The sequence below is a fragment of the Cupressus sempervirens genome, chromosome 6, assembly GCF_028749045.1.
Source record: "Cupressus sempervirens isolate cs-2001-9-10 chromosome 6, ASM2874904v1, whole genome shotgun sequence".
Classification (NCBI taxonomy): Eukaryota; Viridiplantae; Streptophyta; class Pinopsida; order Cupressales; family Cupressaceae; genus Cupressus; species Cupressus sempervirens.
Window position 1 is genome coordinate 159,884,922 of NC_143123.1, and position 17,233 is coordinate 159,902,154.

Genomic DNA, 17,233 nt, shown 5'->3' on the forward strand with positions numbered 1-17,233 from the left:
TTCTAATTTTTTGGCATATTTCTTGAGGTAGTATTTTTTGCATATAAATTGAGATTTTTGGTCACACAAATCTAGGCTATTTTGGTATGGAATTGACATGCTTCCTGAGGCAATTTTTCATACCATTGAGTACATTTTTGAGACATTTGGCATGGATCCCGAGGCATAGAAAGATGATTCTGAGCCCATCATGATGGTGCAATTTATTTGGATTTTTTATTTTTTTTGGTGGTCTTTTATGGCTATTAAAGTCATAACTTCTATTTTGCACTCCAAGAGACATATTTTGAGACATTCTTTTATCTAGATTTTGCTTCAAGCACATCACATTCAAGTTTTTTTTCTACATTCTGATGGATATCTTGGTTTTTTTAGGTCTGAGGATCAATTTTGTTGTTTTAGATGATTTTTCATGGGTTATACTTTCTATTTTAGAAACCTTATGTCTCTTTTGATCTTTGTTGACATCCTTTTCTAGTGTTTCTACAAATGCACTAAGATAATGTGTCACTCTATTGCATTTCAGGATCTTGCACATCTTTGTGTTTTTTGTACATGCACTACATTATAAAGTTCCTTGGGGGGTTTATATTTTCCATATATGTTATCTTCCTTTGTTAATTATGTGTTCCATCCACAATATTAGCCTCATGATGTGTCAATGACATGTGCCAGTATAGGTGTTTGTGATTCTTTTGCACTCTCGATGTTCCTGGTTCCTCTTTTTGCAGGAGATATTGCATTCAATTTTAGTAGTCATGTCTTACCTCTCAACATTATAGGGTGGCTATGTTGGTTCTATTTCTTTCTTGGTTCGATGGAGTGAGCTATGTATTCATTATTTGATCCTATATACTAGCTGATTGCAATGGTTGGATACCTATGCATTTTGGTGAGATGGATCATTTACCATATAGACATTTTGTCTTTCCTATTTTTGGAGGCCATGAAGATACATTTCATCTTTTATTGATTAGCTCTTTTAGTCTTCTCTACCTAGTAATGTTCTATGTAGTAGAGGTTCTTCAGATTAATAGTTTTGGCAATGTTTGTAGTTTTATGCTTCAGTAGTGTTCTTGTTGATCATCTTTTGTTCCTATCTTCTGGAAGATTCTTTCCATCTCTATTTGGAGTAGGGTTTTTCTCATGTGATTTTCTCTATTTCTCCTCTTTATAGAGATTTGGTTGTGCTTGGGTACCTCATCAAGCCTTGTTGTTGGGACCTAATTTGCTTTTAGCATTAGTTTCTAGGTCTTTAGCTACTCCCTAAGTTTATCTTAAGGGGGGGTGTTAGAGTAATAAGATATTTTCTTGTTAATTAAATCATATTGATTTAATTATTAAGTCACTTATTATCTCTAGTTTTCTTAAGCTAAACTTTAGGCATATAATAATTAATTCTTTTATTAGTTATTATCATGCAACCTAGCTTTACCTATTAGGGTTTTGATCTCCTTTATAAGGATGATCTCTCTTTGTAATTTTTTAATTAACTTTTTGATATTAGAAATCTCTTTTTTGATCATCAAGAATGTCTCATCCATGGATTTGAGAATTCCAACCTCCATAGCTTTTGCTTCTCTTTTTCTGTGATGGGTGTTTACATGCAGGTGATTATTGGGAGATGTGGGATTGATCTTTCATCAACTTCAACATTGTCAACTACACCAAACTCCATCTATTATATCTCCCCAATTCACTAATTGTATGCAAATCTTCTAGGTTCATTATTTGTTGATCAAAATATTCTAGTGTCAAACCAATTAAAAATTCTCTTAGATTTCCTATCCTAGAGTGTTGTCTTTAACCCTCTATTCCTATTTTGTGGTTTTACTAGAATATATTATTCGTTATTCTTTCCTTCTTCTATCACTTGTATCTTTCCTATATACTTCATCAACCACATATGAGGGGTTACATTGGATGTAGCCTCTATTGAAGAGGTCCCAATAGAACTAGCTTTCAAAAAGTAAGAGCTACATAGTAAAGTTATTTCACTCATGATGTGGAGCAGACATAATTTTTAATTTGTTTGGTAATGGTTTTTTTAGATTAAGTTCAACATAGATATGAGAACACAAAACCACATTTTAATCTAATTTTTTAAAATGTTGTATCCACTACATTCCTAATAGAAACACCATCATATAAAATACTATCCTTTATTTTAGAAATCTATTGAGATCCAAGGAAGTTATACCCATATAGAGACCATATATGGGATATCTTCAATTTGATTAAATCTAAAGTGCAATGTCTTGACGAATGGACCCACATGATTGTGAAAATAAGGACCACCTTCAAAGGTCTTATTATGAGCTACCATGCAAGAGAAAATGCTATGGAGAGTCTTTTTAGTAATAGTATATTACCTCTAAATCCCCTTTAGTATTATAGGTCGTAATATATCCATGACTCTAGGAAGTGAAAATAAACACAAATTTCAAATTAAAGCATGCACCCTTAGTTAAGTTACGTCCCTTTCAACTAAATATAGTTGAAATTTTAGAATTAATCTATCTTGGATTCTTTCCATGCAACCATTGACTTTTTGGAGGACATTAAAACTTATACCCTTCATGGATCCCTCCACATATAAAGCCTTGCTAAATATATTTCATCCAGTGTCATGTCATGTAGAGTACTAATCAAAACCTAAGACCACATCTCAAAAAGAGTGACTCTCTTAAGAAAGCAATCCTCTTCTATAGCTTATGAATTAATAAAATGCACCAAACACCTTGTACAGAAAAAAACATCTTTGATTTGCACTAGTCTCACACCAAAACCACCTATTGAATATAGAGAAAACCTTAACAAATTTCCATTTTTACACCCTATAACCTTGAAACTCCCTCCATAATAGCTCTAACTTCTAAACTAACTAATAAAGAGAAACAAAGAGAAGAAACAATGTGATTAACTCATTTAGATCTTCTCTTGTGCAAAATCTTTGAAATGCTTTCATTGTCTTACTCATCCAAAACCAATAAATATTTAAAAACCTTGCCCTCAAGTCTCACTCTTTTTAAGGTTAGTAGTAAGTATGTACTTTATTAATGTTCAAAAAAATAGTTACAAAGCTTACATGGACAAAAAGACTAATGGAAATGGTCATAGAAACTAGTGCCCCACTATCCCAAATAACCCTAACCTGTACTACACCTCAGAAGCCAATTATGACTAAAGTATAAAAAGACCAAAGAATTGATTGAAACCACTATTAGCACCAAGAAAAACCCAACCTAGAAACCCTTTACAAAATGCATTGAAGATAGAGTTGATATACTAAAAAGCCCCAACTCACATGTACAATATTTGAATTTTAGTCCAAAACATATATCTAAAGTTATTAAACCTAAAAACCTAAAAAAACAAAGTGCCTACACACCTTTCTATTTTAGTGCTCTTCACTAGAACCATGCCTTCGCCATCCTCTTGCCCCTGGCACTCCACTTTCACTTCCCGATGTGAATGTTGTATGCCATCACCAAAGAAACACTCATTACAATTTTCTTATGTTGGATGAAAACCTTAAAGCTATTCCACCTAGCTAGAGCCTAACTTCTTTGCATTTTCTTATTGAACCCAATGGTCCAACACAAATTAAAGACTAGTTCATACAATTTCTCTTCACATGGATTCTCAATGCTTTCTCTAACATCTAACTCAACTTTTATGATTTCCCACTCCAAAATAGACTCAAGCCCAAACAAGAAAACCTCCCCATAAATCACTTGCATCACCCATGGAATTTTATTCACATCCTCTTCTAGTTATAAGTCCCACACTAATACTAAAGGGATGATATCCATAGTATTTATGTAACATTATCTGAAATTAACAAAACCATCCCCAAAAATTCCTACAAATTTCCAAATAATCCACATCCTTGAAATGAAAAGACCCTACAATCTCTTAGTAGAAATAGGACCAAAAAGACTTGCTTGATGCCTCATTGTAAAAAAAGTGGAATTTGCCTCCATTACAATCACTTTGTGCAATCACCAACACAATTTAATTGTGTTTGATAATCTTTGCACACTACTACTTAAAACAATGCAATGAAACTCCCATCCTATCACACATATCTCCTTGCTGAGAAATAAATGCAAATCCAACTTGTAGTACTAATGATAGCAACCCAAGGCAAGGGTATGAAAGTTCTAAATTTATACATCCCCGACGTCATTATATGTTAAAGCTCATTTTGATAACAAATCCACCACCTCATTCCCTAATCTTTTCACATGGCTAATTTGATAGTCATCAAAGGTAACCAATTCATATTTAATAGTTCATCGATGTAATCTTGTTAAAAAATTCAGACCTAAAATAATACCATAAATTTTGCAAATCCTCAACTCATTGTCTACCCACTCTCTAGTAAAAGGAGGCTCACCTTATTAAGCAAGACCTATTGATGACATCCATTCATAAGTCCCCTCTACCTTGAATCCATCTCTATTGACTTAAAGATTGTGTATCCCATTCATAGACTCGTCTTTCAATTATTCAACTACCCACACATATTTTTCACTCAACTAATTTTAATATAATTTAACTTTTGTATTTATCTTAGTCATGATGTAAAGAAATACCATTTAAACAATCTCCTAAAAAAGTGTTACTAATATATTTAGTGTTTTTCTTTCTCACTCAAGGTTATTTATTAATATTAACATATCTAGTTAATTAAAACACACCAATATGCACTTTATTGTTTGTTTTTCACATAACATAAAGATTAGAAAAATAATAATTTATTACTTACATTTCATTTAAAGTACTATACTTAAATTTTATTGTTGAATATCTCAATAGTTTTAATAGTGTTATAGTTTTTTCAAACTAAAATTACATATTATTTAAATAAAAAATTGTTAATTGTACTTTTATTTTCTTAAATTTAAATCAGAACTATGTCTGGATAAATTAGAAGCGCAGACAAAATAGAAAGAATCCCTTAAATGACCTTAGTATATTCAAATCAATGGCAATCGACAATGGAAAACGGTCTTTTAATTTTTGTAATATTACCGTTAGGAAAAGCATGCTATTTTTTTTGGTGGGGCATTGTTTTTTGTTTTTTATTAATTTATATTACCGTTAGAAAAAACCCTCAATTTCATCTCATCTATTTATGCATAATTTTTGTGCGAACATTTTATCTTTGCCAATAAACCTCTTCTTTCTCTTGGTCTGGTCTGGTAAGGTAACCATTATTCTGTTCAATCAATTTTTTGGAAAGCTTATTCACCTTTTATGGTTTGCGCAAGGTGCATCTAAACTAGAAAATCGAAACGATTCATTCACTTCTTTTTTTGTGTTCATAAGTTATTATTTCTAGATCTCAATTTTGATGTTTCTATCTGTGCGGGAAGGAATCGTTGGATCTTTACCAGTTTTGCTTCTCTTTTATTGTTTTGATGTTTCTTTATAAACTAAGAATGGATATCCAATCTTGGAAATAACACAATCTTTGAATAGAGATTACAAGTAATATGCTTTGAATCTATTTTCATGAATCTGTAATTGTAAATCTGTCATGAGTAATGATTACAAGTATGTTTTGAATCTTTCAATGAGAATTTCTCGTCTATATAATTTTGTGAATATTTGACTCCAAATAAAAATAAGTTATCTGTCTTCTACAGCTCTCTGAATTTTAATATATTTTACCAAATAGAAAAGAACAGGCTGTCCATCTGTCTCATTACCTCTTGAAACTTTTCATAATTTAGTACATTGTTTTTTTTTAATAAGAATTTAATTTCAGCACTAGTATGACGATATCACTATTAGCACTACCATTCAATCATGCAAAAGTTACAAGTGTTCCATACTTATCTTACGATATTGGTTTGCAGTTTTCATCCAACTGTATTCCATCTGTGACATCCTAAAATTTAATGTTGAGCATTTCTCAAATCTGCCTCAATTGGCTTAATATGACATGTTCTCAAATAATTGTCTTCTAAGTCTTCTTAGATTGAGTCAATGACATGTTGTCAAATAACTGTGGGATTTAGGTGTACTTGTTAAACACGCTAAAGTTTACCATTCCTTTTGACTCAATTGTTTTCAAGTCTGTGTTCCTGATCCAGCCTTTACCAGACATGGATTGTTTAATATAACAGACATGTTTGTAACTTACGTTAGTCATCAAATGTTTATCTTGAATGCTTAGGTATTTATCGGCTTATTTTCTTTGGCATTCCACTTAGATGGTCTGTTAGGAAAACAAAATTTACAACTGCCTGTATATGCGGAAGAAAGGAATCACAATGTTCACAATGCTGGTGAGTGTCAAGGAAGAGGTATATATAAATTTTCAAAGTTATAGAAGCATTTAGGTCAGGCGTACTAATTGGGGTTTAAGTCTATCATCTTCCTCTATGGGCCATGATCTATCAACTTGCATTACAAATGAAGGTTTGCCCTGTCTATATGTGTACATATGGTTCCTAACTTTAAAGTTTTTAAGGCATTTTTTCAATCCTGTGATAATGCAATGGTAGATTATATATGCAAGTTACTATATGGAGATAAAATTAGTCTAAATGGTATTTAAACTATGGAGATCTTGTGAGAAATATTAAAACAAAAAATAAAACTCACAATCTAACCCTAAAATCTGCTCAGGAACAACTATTACCGAGTGATAAATTTTGCTCGGTAACCAAAGAGAATAGGCGGCAGGAAAGTTTACCGAGTTAGCTCGGTAAATGAAAGAACACACAACTCGGTAACCAAAGTGATTACCGAGTGAACTCGATAGAAGAGATTACCGAGTGAACTCATTAGGCAAAGTGATTACCGAGTGAACTCGGTAGAAGAAGACACCGAGTGTACTCAGTAGCCACAGGAGAATGGAGCTCGGTAGAACAAGGCACCGAGTACAAACTTATAACGTGAATATTTCCACCATTAAAACTAGAGACTCAAAGCTTCAAACTTTCAAATAAACTTTCCAAAATGCAATGAATAGAAGAAGGACAACAATGGATTCAAGTATGCTTGCTTGCTTTCTATTCAACTCTGATTCAAAATATTACAAATTTGGGAGCATTCGGCTTCAACCAGAAAACTCTAAAATAACCCTAAAACTTTAAACTGATAAAACTTCAAACTTGCAACTCTAATGGCTGCATACAATAACACCTGGAGCAATCACTACTTCAACAGGACGAATGAAAACAATAAACTATTCAACTTACAGAATGATAAGAGAAGAAACACGTGCAACTACAGGCATGAAATGAACTTCCTCTGTCCCTGCAACAAACTGGATCTGCTGATCACTTTCTCTACTCTGCAACTTCTGAGCTCTTCAATTTCTTCTCCTTCTTCTTGCTGGTCGAATGACACTGATCGTTCCTTTTGTTATATTTGCAAAATATTTTCCCCCCATTTTTGAATTTCAAAATTTCACCTACCATGCAATAAATTTATTTGATCATTCTGCAAGCCATTAGAGAGGTAGGTGGGCATTTGGCTCCAGCGAGAAACAACCAACTACAATTAATATTCCAACACTCCCCCTTTATCTTGAGCCAAACAAACAAAGTTCACTACTAATCCAAATCAACTACACCAAGACTCTCTCTTAGGTGTACAAAAGTTCCAATGCCTAATGACTTGGTAAAAATGTCTGCTAGCTGCTGCTTAGACTTGCAATATTCAATCTTGATATCCTCATTCTCCACCAACTCTCTGATGAAGTGATATCTGATCTCAATGTGTTTGCTTCTCCCATGGAAAAATGGATTTTTGGACAATGCAATAGATGAGACGTTGTCACAATAAATTGTGGTTCCATCTCCTTGCCTTTCATTCAAATCTGTCAAGATCCTCCTTAGCCAAATAGCCTGACATGTTGCTACATTTGCTGCTATATACTCAGCCTCTATTGTAGATTGAGTAACAATAGGTTGCTTCTTGGATGCCCATGAAATTGCACTCGATCTCATATGAAACATGTATCCGGAAGTGCTCTTCCTATCATCTAAACTTCCAGCCCAATCACTATCAGTGTAACCAATCAACTTGAAATCATCATTTGTAGTATATAAAATTCCAAATCCCTTGGTACCTTTCACATACCTTAGGATCCTTTTTCTCGCTTGCCAATGGAAATCCTTTGGTGTTTCCATAAATCTGAAAATTAGACTTACTACATGCATTAGGTCTGGCCGAGTTGTAGTCAAATACATCAGACTTCCAACCATACTCTTGTATAGTGTTGGATCCATTTTGAATGAGCTGACCAATCCTCATCAAATTGTGCTTCATACTAGGGGAAAAATACACATTTTGTATTTCTCTTTTCTCACCTTTCTTGGTGCAGACCATAATAGATCATTTTCCCACAACTAGTAGGGTTCCATTGTTACCCATCTTAATTTTAGATTTGAAACTCTTGTCAATGAATGAAAATAAGGTTTCATTACCACTCATGTGGTTGCTACATCCACTGTCGAGGTACCAAACCTCAGGGCTTCCTTCTTCACCAACATTACACATGATGAAGGCAACAGCATTGGGTCCACTTCCCATATTCACATCAGCCACATTTGCTTGTCCTGACTGATCATTTTGCTTCTTCCAGCATTCATTTGCATAATGCCCATATTTATGACAGTAGTAGCATTCTACATTACTCTTATTTGAGTTGTAGTTTTTCTTACCTCCTCTTGAAGTATTTTGTGAGCTACTTGCTCCATCTGCTCTTCTTGAGCTTTCTGCTGCAGCATTCTTTTGTCCTCCATTACCTCGGCCTCTGCCTCTAGAGTTCCTTCCTAAGCCATTTCTTCCTCTTCCCCTTCCTCTTGGATTTGACTGAGCCTTGAATGCTTGCTCTTGGGAAGATGAAGAAGTAGATCTGTTGATCCTATGCTCATGGGTTTGAAGAGAACCCATCAACTCATCCATTGTCAAAATAATGAGGTCTTTTGCCTCTTCTATGGTCATGACCAAATTGTCATATTTATGAGGTAAACTCCTCAATATCTTCTCCACTATCCTTTGCTCTTGATAGTCTTCTGCATTTGACTTCAGCTGGTTAATCACATTGGAGGTCCTTGAACTGAAGTATGCAACTGATTCATTTTCTTTCATCTGAAGGTTCTCAAATTCCCTCCTTATATTCTGTAGCTTTACTGTATGGACTTTATCAATCCCCTTGAAGTTCGTCTCAAGGATATCCCATGCTTCCTTTGCATAATTTGCTGCTGCAATCTTTGCAAATACAATCTCTGTCATTGCTGCTTCAATAAGACTTAATGCCTTAGCATCCTTCCTTCTTGACTCTTTCAAGTGAGTCTTTTGTGCATTTGTGAGAGCAGCATACTGTGTTGGATCAGTCACATCATTGAATCCATTAACTACAAACTCCCACAAATCATTTACAACCATAATGGTTTTCATCTTCTTTCAATACACCATTAAGGAAGGCAAACTTCACTTCCATTTGGAATACCTTCCACTTGTGTTGGGCTGCAATTGCTATGACAACACGCACGGTTTCCATTCTTGCAATTGGGGCATAGGCCTCATCATAATCTCTGTCATACTACTATTTGTAGCCCTTGACTACCAGCCTTGCCTTATGCCTATCAATCTTGCCTTCAGCATTGCATTTGGTCTTGTAGACCCATTTCACTCCAATCACTTGCTTCTTGGGAGGCAAATCAATTAGCTCCCATGTCTCATTCCTTTCTATAGCATTTTTTTCCTCATCTATGGCCTTACACCATTTCTTCTCCTTAATAGCTTCTTCAAAATATATTGGATCACTATGAAAAAATAATGCAAAATTAACACTCTCATCATAATCTTCACACCTTTCATCTTGGTATATCTCCCTAAGACTCTTGGTCTTTCTTGGTAACAGGGAGGAGAGTGTGGGATTAGAATCTTCGCTGCTACTGCATGGCCCTGAGCATGTGAGAAATATTAAAACAAAAAACAAAACTCACAACCTAACCCTAAAATTTCCTTGGGAACAACTATTACCGAGTGATAAATTTTGCTCGGTAACCAAAGAGAATAGGTGGTAGGAAAGTTTACCGAGTTAGCTCGGTAAATGAAAGAACACACAACTCAGTAATCAAAGTGATTACCGAGTGAACTCGGTAGAAGAGATTACCGAGTGAACTTGATAGGAAAAGTGATTACCGAGTGAACTCGGTAGAAGAAGACACCAAGTGTACTCAGTAGCCATAGGAGAATGGAGCTTGGTAGAACAAGGCACTAAGTGCAAACTTATAACGTGAATATTTCCACCATTAAAACTCGAGACTCAAAGCTTCAAACTTTCAAATAAACTTTTCAAAATGCAATGAATAGAAGAAAGACAACAATGGATTCAAGTATGCTTGCTTGCTTTTTATTCAACTCTAATTCAAATTATTACAAATCTAGGAGCATTCAGCTTCAACCAGAAAACCCTAAAATAACCCTAAAACTTTAAACTGATAAAACTTCAAACTTGCAGCTCTAATGGCTGCATACAATAACACCTGGAGCAATCACTGCTTCAACAGGACGAATGAAAACAATAAACTATTTAACTTACAAAATGATAAGAGAAGAAACACATGCAACTACAGGCACGAAATGAACTTCCTCTGTCCCTGCAACAAACTGGATCTGCTGATCACTTTCTCTGCTCTGCAACTTCTGAGCTCTTCAACTTCTTCTCCTTCTTCTTGCTGGTCAAATGACACTGATCATTCCTTTTGTTATATTTGCAAACTATTTTCCCCCCATTTCTGAATTTCAAAATTCCACCTACCATGCAATAAATTTATTTGATCGTTCTGCAAGCCATCAGGGAGGTAGGTGGGTGTTTGGCTCCAGGGAGAAACAACCAACCACAATTAATATTCCAACAGATCTTGTGTAATTTTATTTTACCTTATTCAATCCCATAGATAATATTGGGTCTCATGTGGACTTACAGACATTTTATGCCATGTTTTGTTGGTCATATCATCTTAATTTTAAGATCTTCTCTTTTCCTCTTTTCCGCGTGTGTTTTTATGTTCCTATAGAGTGGTCTAACTTCTTCAATCCCATAGTACTATTGGGTCTCATGAGGACTTATAGGCATTTGTATACCTTATATGTGTTGGGAATTTGTATACTTTTTATGTGTTGGTCATATCTAAGTTCTAATTTGTATGTATTTTTCTGTTCCTTGGCACTACCTGTGTATATGGGGGCAGTGGGTCTGATCAAGATCCAATCAATTTTTGAGGTAGTTTCTACCCTTTTCCAATGAAGTGGAGGCATTGGCTGCTCTTGCGAGGGACTAATTGCCTTGGTTGAGGTAAGTTTTTATGACTACATTTTTCATTTTTCCATTTTTCCATCTCCTTTGTTCCTTTAAGATTTTGAAAGTAACCACTTTGTAGTCTTTAATGGTATTTTCATCTTTTCAGAGTAGATTGTCAGCATTGTAGAACTTATCAGAATGTATCTTCTCATGTCATTGCATTTTTTCCCTCTCTGTTGTAAGTGACCACAGCTAATAATTTTAGAGATTTTAAATTACCAGAAAATGCCCACGACTTGCCAACTATTAGTAAGTGTATCTAACCTTGCAAAAAGTGAGGAAAGCTGATGAGTTGGGAATCATGCTAACCTTTTTCTTACCTCGTTATTTTTCTTTGCTATAGAGTTGCTCTGGCTAAGTCATCTATTTTGTGGGTCTTCATCATTCACTTTAGTAAACGAGATCTGCTCCCTGGGTGCAAGAATTAATTACTAATTAGCAGCTCTATTGATATTATTTCAATTTACATGAATTAAAGATCAAGATGACAGTTGCTTAGGTACCTTGTTCACATCCTACTTCCACAGTGATCCATGCTACTTTCTTCAGAGTTTTCTACAAGCATTACGTCAAACAACTTTTGCTTTATCACTTCAAATGCATATTTTAACACAGGTGTGTATCTATTATTTTCTTTTAAGTTTGCAATGAAAAATATCATAGTTTTTCTTTAGCCCTGACTTGCAAGATCTCAGATTACTAAAAATGTTTCAATATACTTGTATTTAGAATCACTTCATCACTATGTCACGAATCTCCAGCACCCTTCACCTTGAATATTCAAATAAATTGATGTCAGTATGTACTACGACATTGTTGCATGAGGATGATGTGAGTTGACAGTTTTGACAGATCAAGTTATTCTAACTCAAAATCATATTCTACTATCAAACTCAAAACCCACTTGAATGGTAGTAATCTTCTCAAATGATGAAAAGATTTCATTGAAGTCCACCCCCATTTTTCTGACCATCTCTTCCTAATTAGTCTCACCCAATAGTGTTTCCCTTCTTCATCTTCATCTTTCAAGTCAGCTTACCCATCTCTCCTTGCTTGATTAGAAATCACTAAGTGATAATCAAAATTTATGAGGTCGACACAATTGAGGTTCGACACTATTATTTTCTGCACATTATGTTGTCCTGGCAAATTATTATGTTTTCCTTTGTATATTATGCAACTCTTAACATTATTTTCATTGCCTAAATTCTGCACTCAACATTGTTTTCATTATGTTCTTAGTGCCGGCGTGGCACCAACACCATGAAATTCATTCATTGAATGCTGATTGGTATTACTGTTTTCATTTTTTTTTAATCCTATTGTTAAGCATGCTATTGACTGAGCCTGAAACTGAACATAAGAAAATGAACGAAGTTAATTAGTTCTTACAACTAAATTACCCAACATTTCTTGTGCCTTGTCCATGAAGCTAAAAAATAGAGAGTGTAAACAATTTCTGGTGTGCGTTTTCCTTATTTTGTTTTGAAGTATCGGCACACTTAGGATCAGAAGGTTGGCAGCAAAAATGAAATGGATTTTTTTCATTAATAAGGAAATCATGGGAACATTTTGTCTTAAATATCATATTGCAAATAAATAAATATACATATAGACAACAAAGAAAAGTGATTAAGTAAAGAAATACATATACATATAGATAACAAAGAAAAATGATTAAGTAAAGAAATACATATACATATAGACAATAAAGAAAAATAATTAAGTAAAGTAATACATATACATATACATATAGACAACAAAGAAAAGTGATCAAGTCCGTGTGTGAACGAAAGATATTCTTGCAATCTTGTATGTTTGAGTTATCTTTTTATCTTTTTATGACATATGAAGTACCAAATCCTATTAGAGTGTTATGATGGACCATCCTAAATTCAATTTTTATTGTTTGTTTAAATATTTATTTTTACTATTTTATCTTAAACATAGTTTTGATACATTTTAATTATTTTCAAGTACTTCATTGAATAGTTAGAATGTTCAATTTTATTTATATTTATTTGGTTGCACTTCTTTCTTTGTAGTTTAAACAATTTCTTGTAGTTTTTCTTATTTAAACATTATATGTTTATTTTTTATGTTTAATATAGAATAGGACTATTAATACATCAAAAAAAAAAAATCATTTAAAAAAAAAAATTTAACCTTTTGTATTTTTCCATATGAATTTTAATTTGATTTATGTAATATTATTTTTTAAATTTCAATCGTAACATTTTCCCTTCCAAAAATAAGAGGATTTTTTTCTTAAATTGTAGAGGAAGTGGGAGAGAGGAGATGGGGAGGGGGGTGAGAGAGAAGTTGGGAGGGAAGGAGAGGGGAGAGAGGTATGTGCAAGGGAGAGGGTAAAAAGGAAGGGAAGGGAGAGGAGAGGAGAGGAAAGGGGGGATAGGGAGGTGGAGAGGGAGAGGATGGAAAGTGGGGAGGGGGAGGGAGAGATTTGAATAGGAAGGGAGAGGGATAGGGATAGGGAGGGGAAGTGAGAGAGGGGGAATGGGAAAGAGGTGATGGAGGGAGATGATATGGGGAGCTTAGAAGGGGGTGTGAGAGAGAGCAAGCATGAGACAGTGGGGAGAAAGAGGGTGGGAGGGAAGGAGAGAGGGAGAGAAGGATGAGCAAGGGTAAGGGCAAGGGAGAGAATAAAAAAGAAGGGGAGGGAGACAAGATGGAGGGGGGTGAGAGAGGGAGGAGCAAGGGTCAGGCAAGGGAGAGGGTAAAAAGGAAGGGGAGGTAGGAGGGGAAGTGGGAGAGAGAGAGAGAGAATGAAAAAGAGGGGATGGAGGGAGATGAGGAGATGGGGAGATTAGAAGGGGGATGAGAGGGTGAGGATGAGATAGTGGGGAGAGAGAGGGTGGGAGGGAAGGGGAGAGGGAAAGAAGGATGAACAATAGTGAGGGCAAAGGAGAGGGGAGGAGGGAGGGGGCAGGCAATGGTGAGAGGGCGAGGATGAGATAGTGGGGAGAGAGAGGGTGGGAGGGAATGAGAGAGGGAGAGAAGGATGAGCAATGGTGAGGGCAAAGGAGAGGGGAGGAGGGACAAGGAGGGCAATGGTGAGAGGGAGAGAGGATGGAGGACAATGGGGAGATTGGGAGGGGGGTGAGAGAGAGGGAGGAGCAAGGGAGAGGGTAAAAAGGAAGAGGAGGGAGGAGGGGAAGTGGGAGAGAGGGAGAATGGGAAAGAGTGGATGGAGAGAAACGTAGAGATGGGGAGATTAGAAGGGCGGTGAGAGAGAGGGTGAGGATGAGACAATGGGGTGAGGGAGGGAATGAGAGAGGGAGAGAAGGGTGAGGAAGAGTGAGGGAAAGAGAGGGGATACAAAGGAAGTGGAGGGAGGGAGGGAAAGGGATAAGGAGTAGAAGTGGGAGAGAGGGAGGAAGCGAGGAGAGGGGGAATGAGAAAGAGGGGATATATGTAGATGAGGAGATGGGGAGATTGGGAGGGGGGTGAGAGAGGGCAAGGATGAGACAGTAGGGGAGAGAGAGGGAGAGACAAGAAAGGGTGAGGGAAAGGGAGAGGGAGGAGGGGAAATTGAAGAGGGGATGGAGGGACATGAGGATATGGGGAGATTGGAAGGGGGTGAGAGAGAGGGTGGGAGGGAAGGAGAGAGGGACAAGAAAGGGTGAGGACAAGGGAGAGGGGAGGGATGGAGGAAGGGGAGGGAAATAGTGAGATGGGGGATAGGAAGGGAAAGTAGAAGAGAGGGGGAGAGGGGAGAGAGGGTATGTTTCAAAGAGTGTGAGAGGAGGGGAGAGGGGGGGGAGAGGGAGGGGAAGTGGAAGAGAGGGGGGGCATGAGAGGAGGAGAGGGTGGGAGGGGGAAGTGAGGGAGAGAGGAAGAGGAGAAAAGTAGGAGGAGAGGGATGAATGGGAAGTGGAAGAGTAGGAGAAGGAAGAGGGGGGGGAAGAGCGGGGGGAAGATGGAAAGATAGGGAGAATAAAATAGGGAGGGAGAGGAAAATGAGGAAAAGTGGGGATAGGAAGACGAGGAGAGGGATGAATGGGAAGTGAAAGATTAGGAGGAGGGAGAGGGGGTGAAGAGGGCAAGAGAGGGAGAATGAGAGAGGAAAAGGGAGAGAGGGGGGCAAGGAAGAGGCTAGAGGATGGAAATCGGAAGGAGGTGAGAGAGAGGGTGGGAGGAAAGGAGAGAGGGATGAGAAATGGTGAGGACAAGGGAGAGGAGAGGGGAGGGAGGATGGGGAGGGCAATGGTGAGAGTGGGGATAGGAAGGAGAAGTAGAAGAGAGGGGGAGAGGGAGAGGATGGAAAGTGGGGATAGGGAAGGGGGAGAGAGGGAGGGGAAGTGGAAGAGAGGGAAGGTGTGAGAGGAGGAGAGGGTGGCAGGGGAGAGTGAGGGAGATAAGGGGGAGGGAGAGGGGGAGAAGGGGGAGAGAGGGGGAGAGGAAGAGAGGGAGGGAGAGGGAAAGAGAGGGAGAATAAGAGGGGGAGGGAGAGGAAGAGAAGGAAAAGTGGGAATAAGAAGATGAGGAGAGGGATGAATGAGAAGTGGAAGAGTAGGAGGAGGGAGAGAGGGGGGATGAAGGAGAATGAGAGAGGGGGTGAGGAAGAGGATGGAGAGGGAGGGAAATGGTGAGAGGGAGAGGGGATGGAGGAGGATGAGGAGATGGGGAGATTGGGAGGGGGCTATGAGAGAGGGTGGGACGAAAGGAGAGAGGGAGGAGAAAGAGTGATGGAAAGGGAGAGGGTAAAAGGGAAAGGGAGGTAGGAGAGGAAATGGGAGAGAGGAGGAATGGGAAAGAAGGGATGGAGGGAGATGAGGAGATGGGGAGATTAGAAAGGGGATGAGAGAGAGGGAGAGGATGAGATAGTAGGGAGAGAAGGATGATCAAGCGTGAGGGAAAGGGGGAGGATAAAAAGGAAGTGGAGGGAGGGAGAGGGGAGGGCAATGGTGAGGAGGGATAGGGAGAGAGACATGGATAAGGAGAAGTGGAAGAGAGGGGGTATGAGAAAGAGGAGATGTAGAGAGATGAGGAGATGGGGAGATTGGGAGGGGGTAAGAGAGAGAGTGGGAGGGAAGGAGAGAGGGAGAGAGGGATGACAGTAAAAAGGAAGGGGAGAGGGATGAGACGAAGTCTAAGAGAGAGGGAATGGGGAAAAGGTGATAGAGGGACATGAGGAGATGGGGAGATTGGAAGGGGGTGTAAGAGAGGGTGGGAGGGAAGGAGAGAGGGAGGGAAATGGTGAGGAGTGATAAGGAGGGGGATAGGGAGAAGATGGAAAGTGGGAATAGGGTGAGGGAGAGGGACAAGGATGAGAAGTGGCAGAGAGGGAGGATGAGAAGGAGGGCATGTAGGGAGATGAGGAGATGGGGAGATTGGGAGGGGGGTGAGAGAGAGGGTGAGGGAGGGTGGGAGAGAAGGAGAGAGGGAGAGAGGGATGAGGAGGGGTGAGGGAATTGGGAGAGGAAGTCAAAGAGAGGGAGAATGGGAAAGAGGGGATGGAGAGACATGAGGAGATGGGGAGATTGGAAGAGAGTGAGAGAGAGGGTGGGAGGGAAGGAGAGAGGGTGAGACAGATGAGAAAGGGTGAGGACAAGGGATAGGGGATGGGGAAGGGGGAGGGCAATGGTGAGAGGAGGAGATAAGAAGGGGAAGTAGAAGAGAGGGGGAGAGGGAGAGGATGGAAAGTGTGGATAGGGGAGGGGGAGGGAGAGTGGAGAGAGCGTAAGTGTCAAAGAGCATGAGATGAGGGGACAAGGAAGGGGGGGAGAGGGAGGGGAAGTGAAAGAGAGGGAGGGTGTGAGAGGAGGAGAGGGTGGGAGGTGGACAATGAGGGAGAGAAGTAGAAAGATTAAAGGGGAGGGGGAGGGAGAGGGTAAGAAGGGGAAGAGAGAGGGGAAGAGGAAGAGGAGAAAA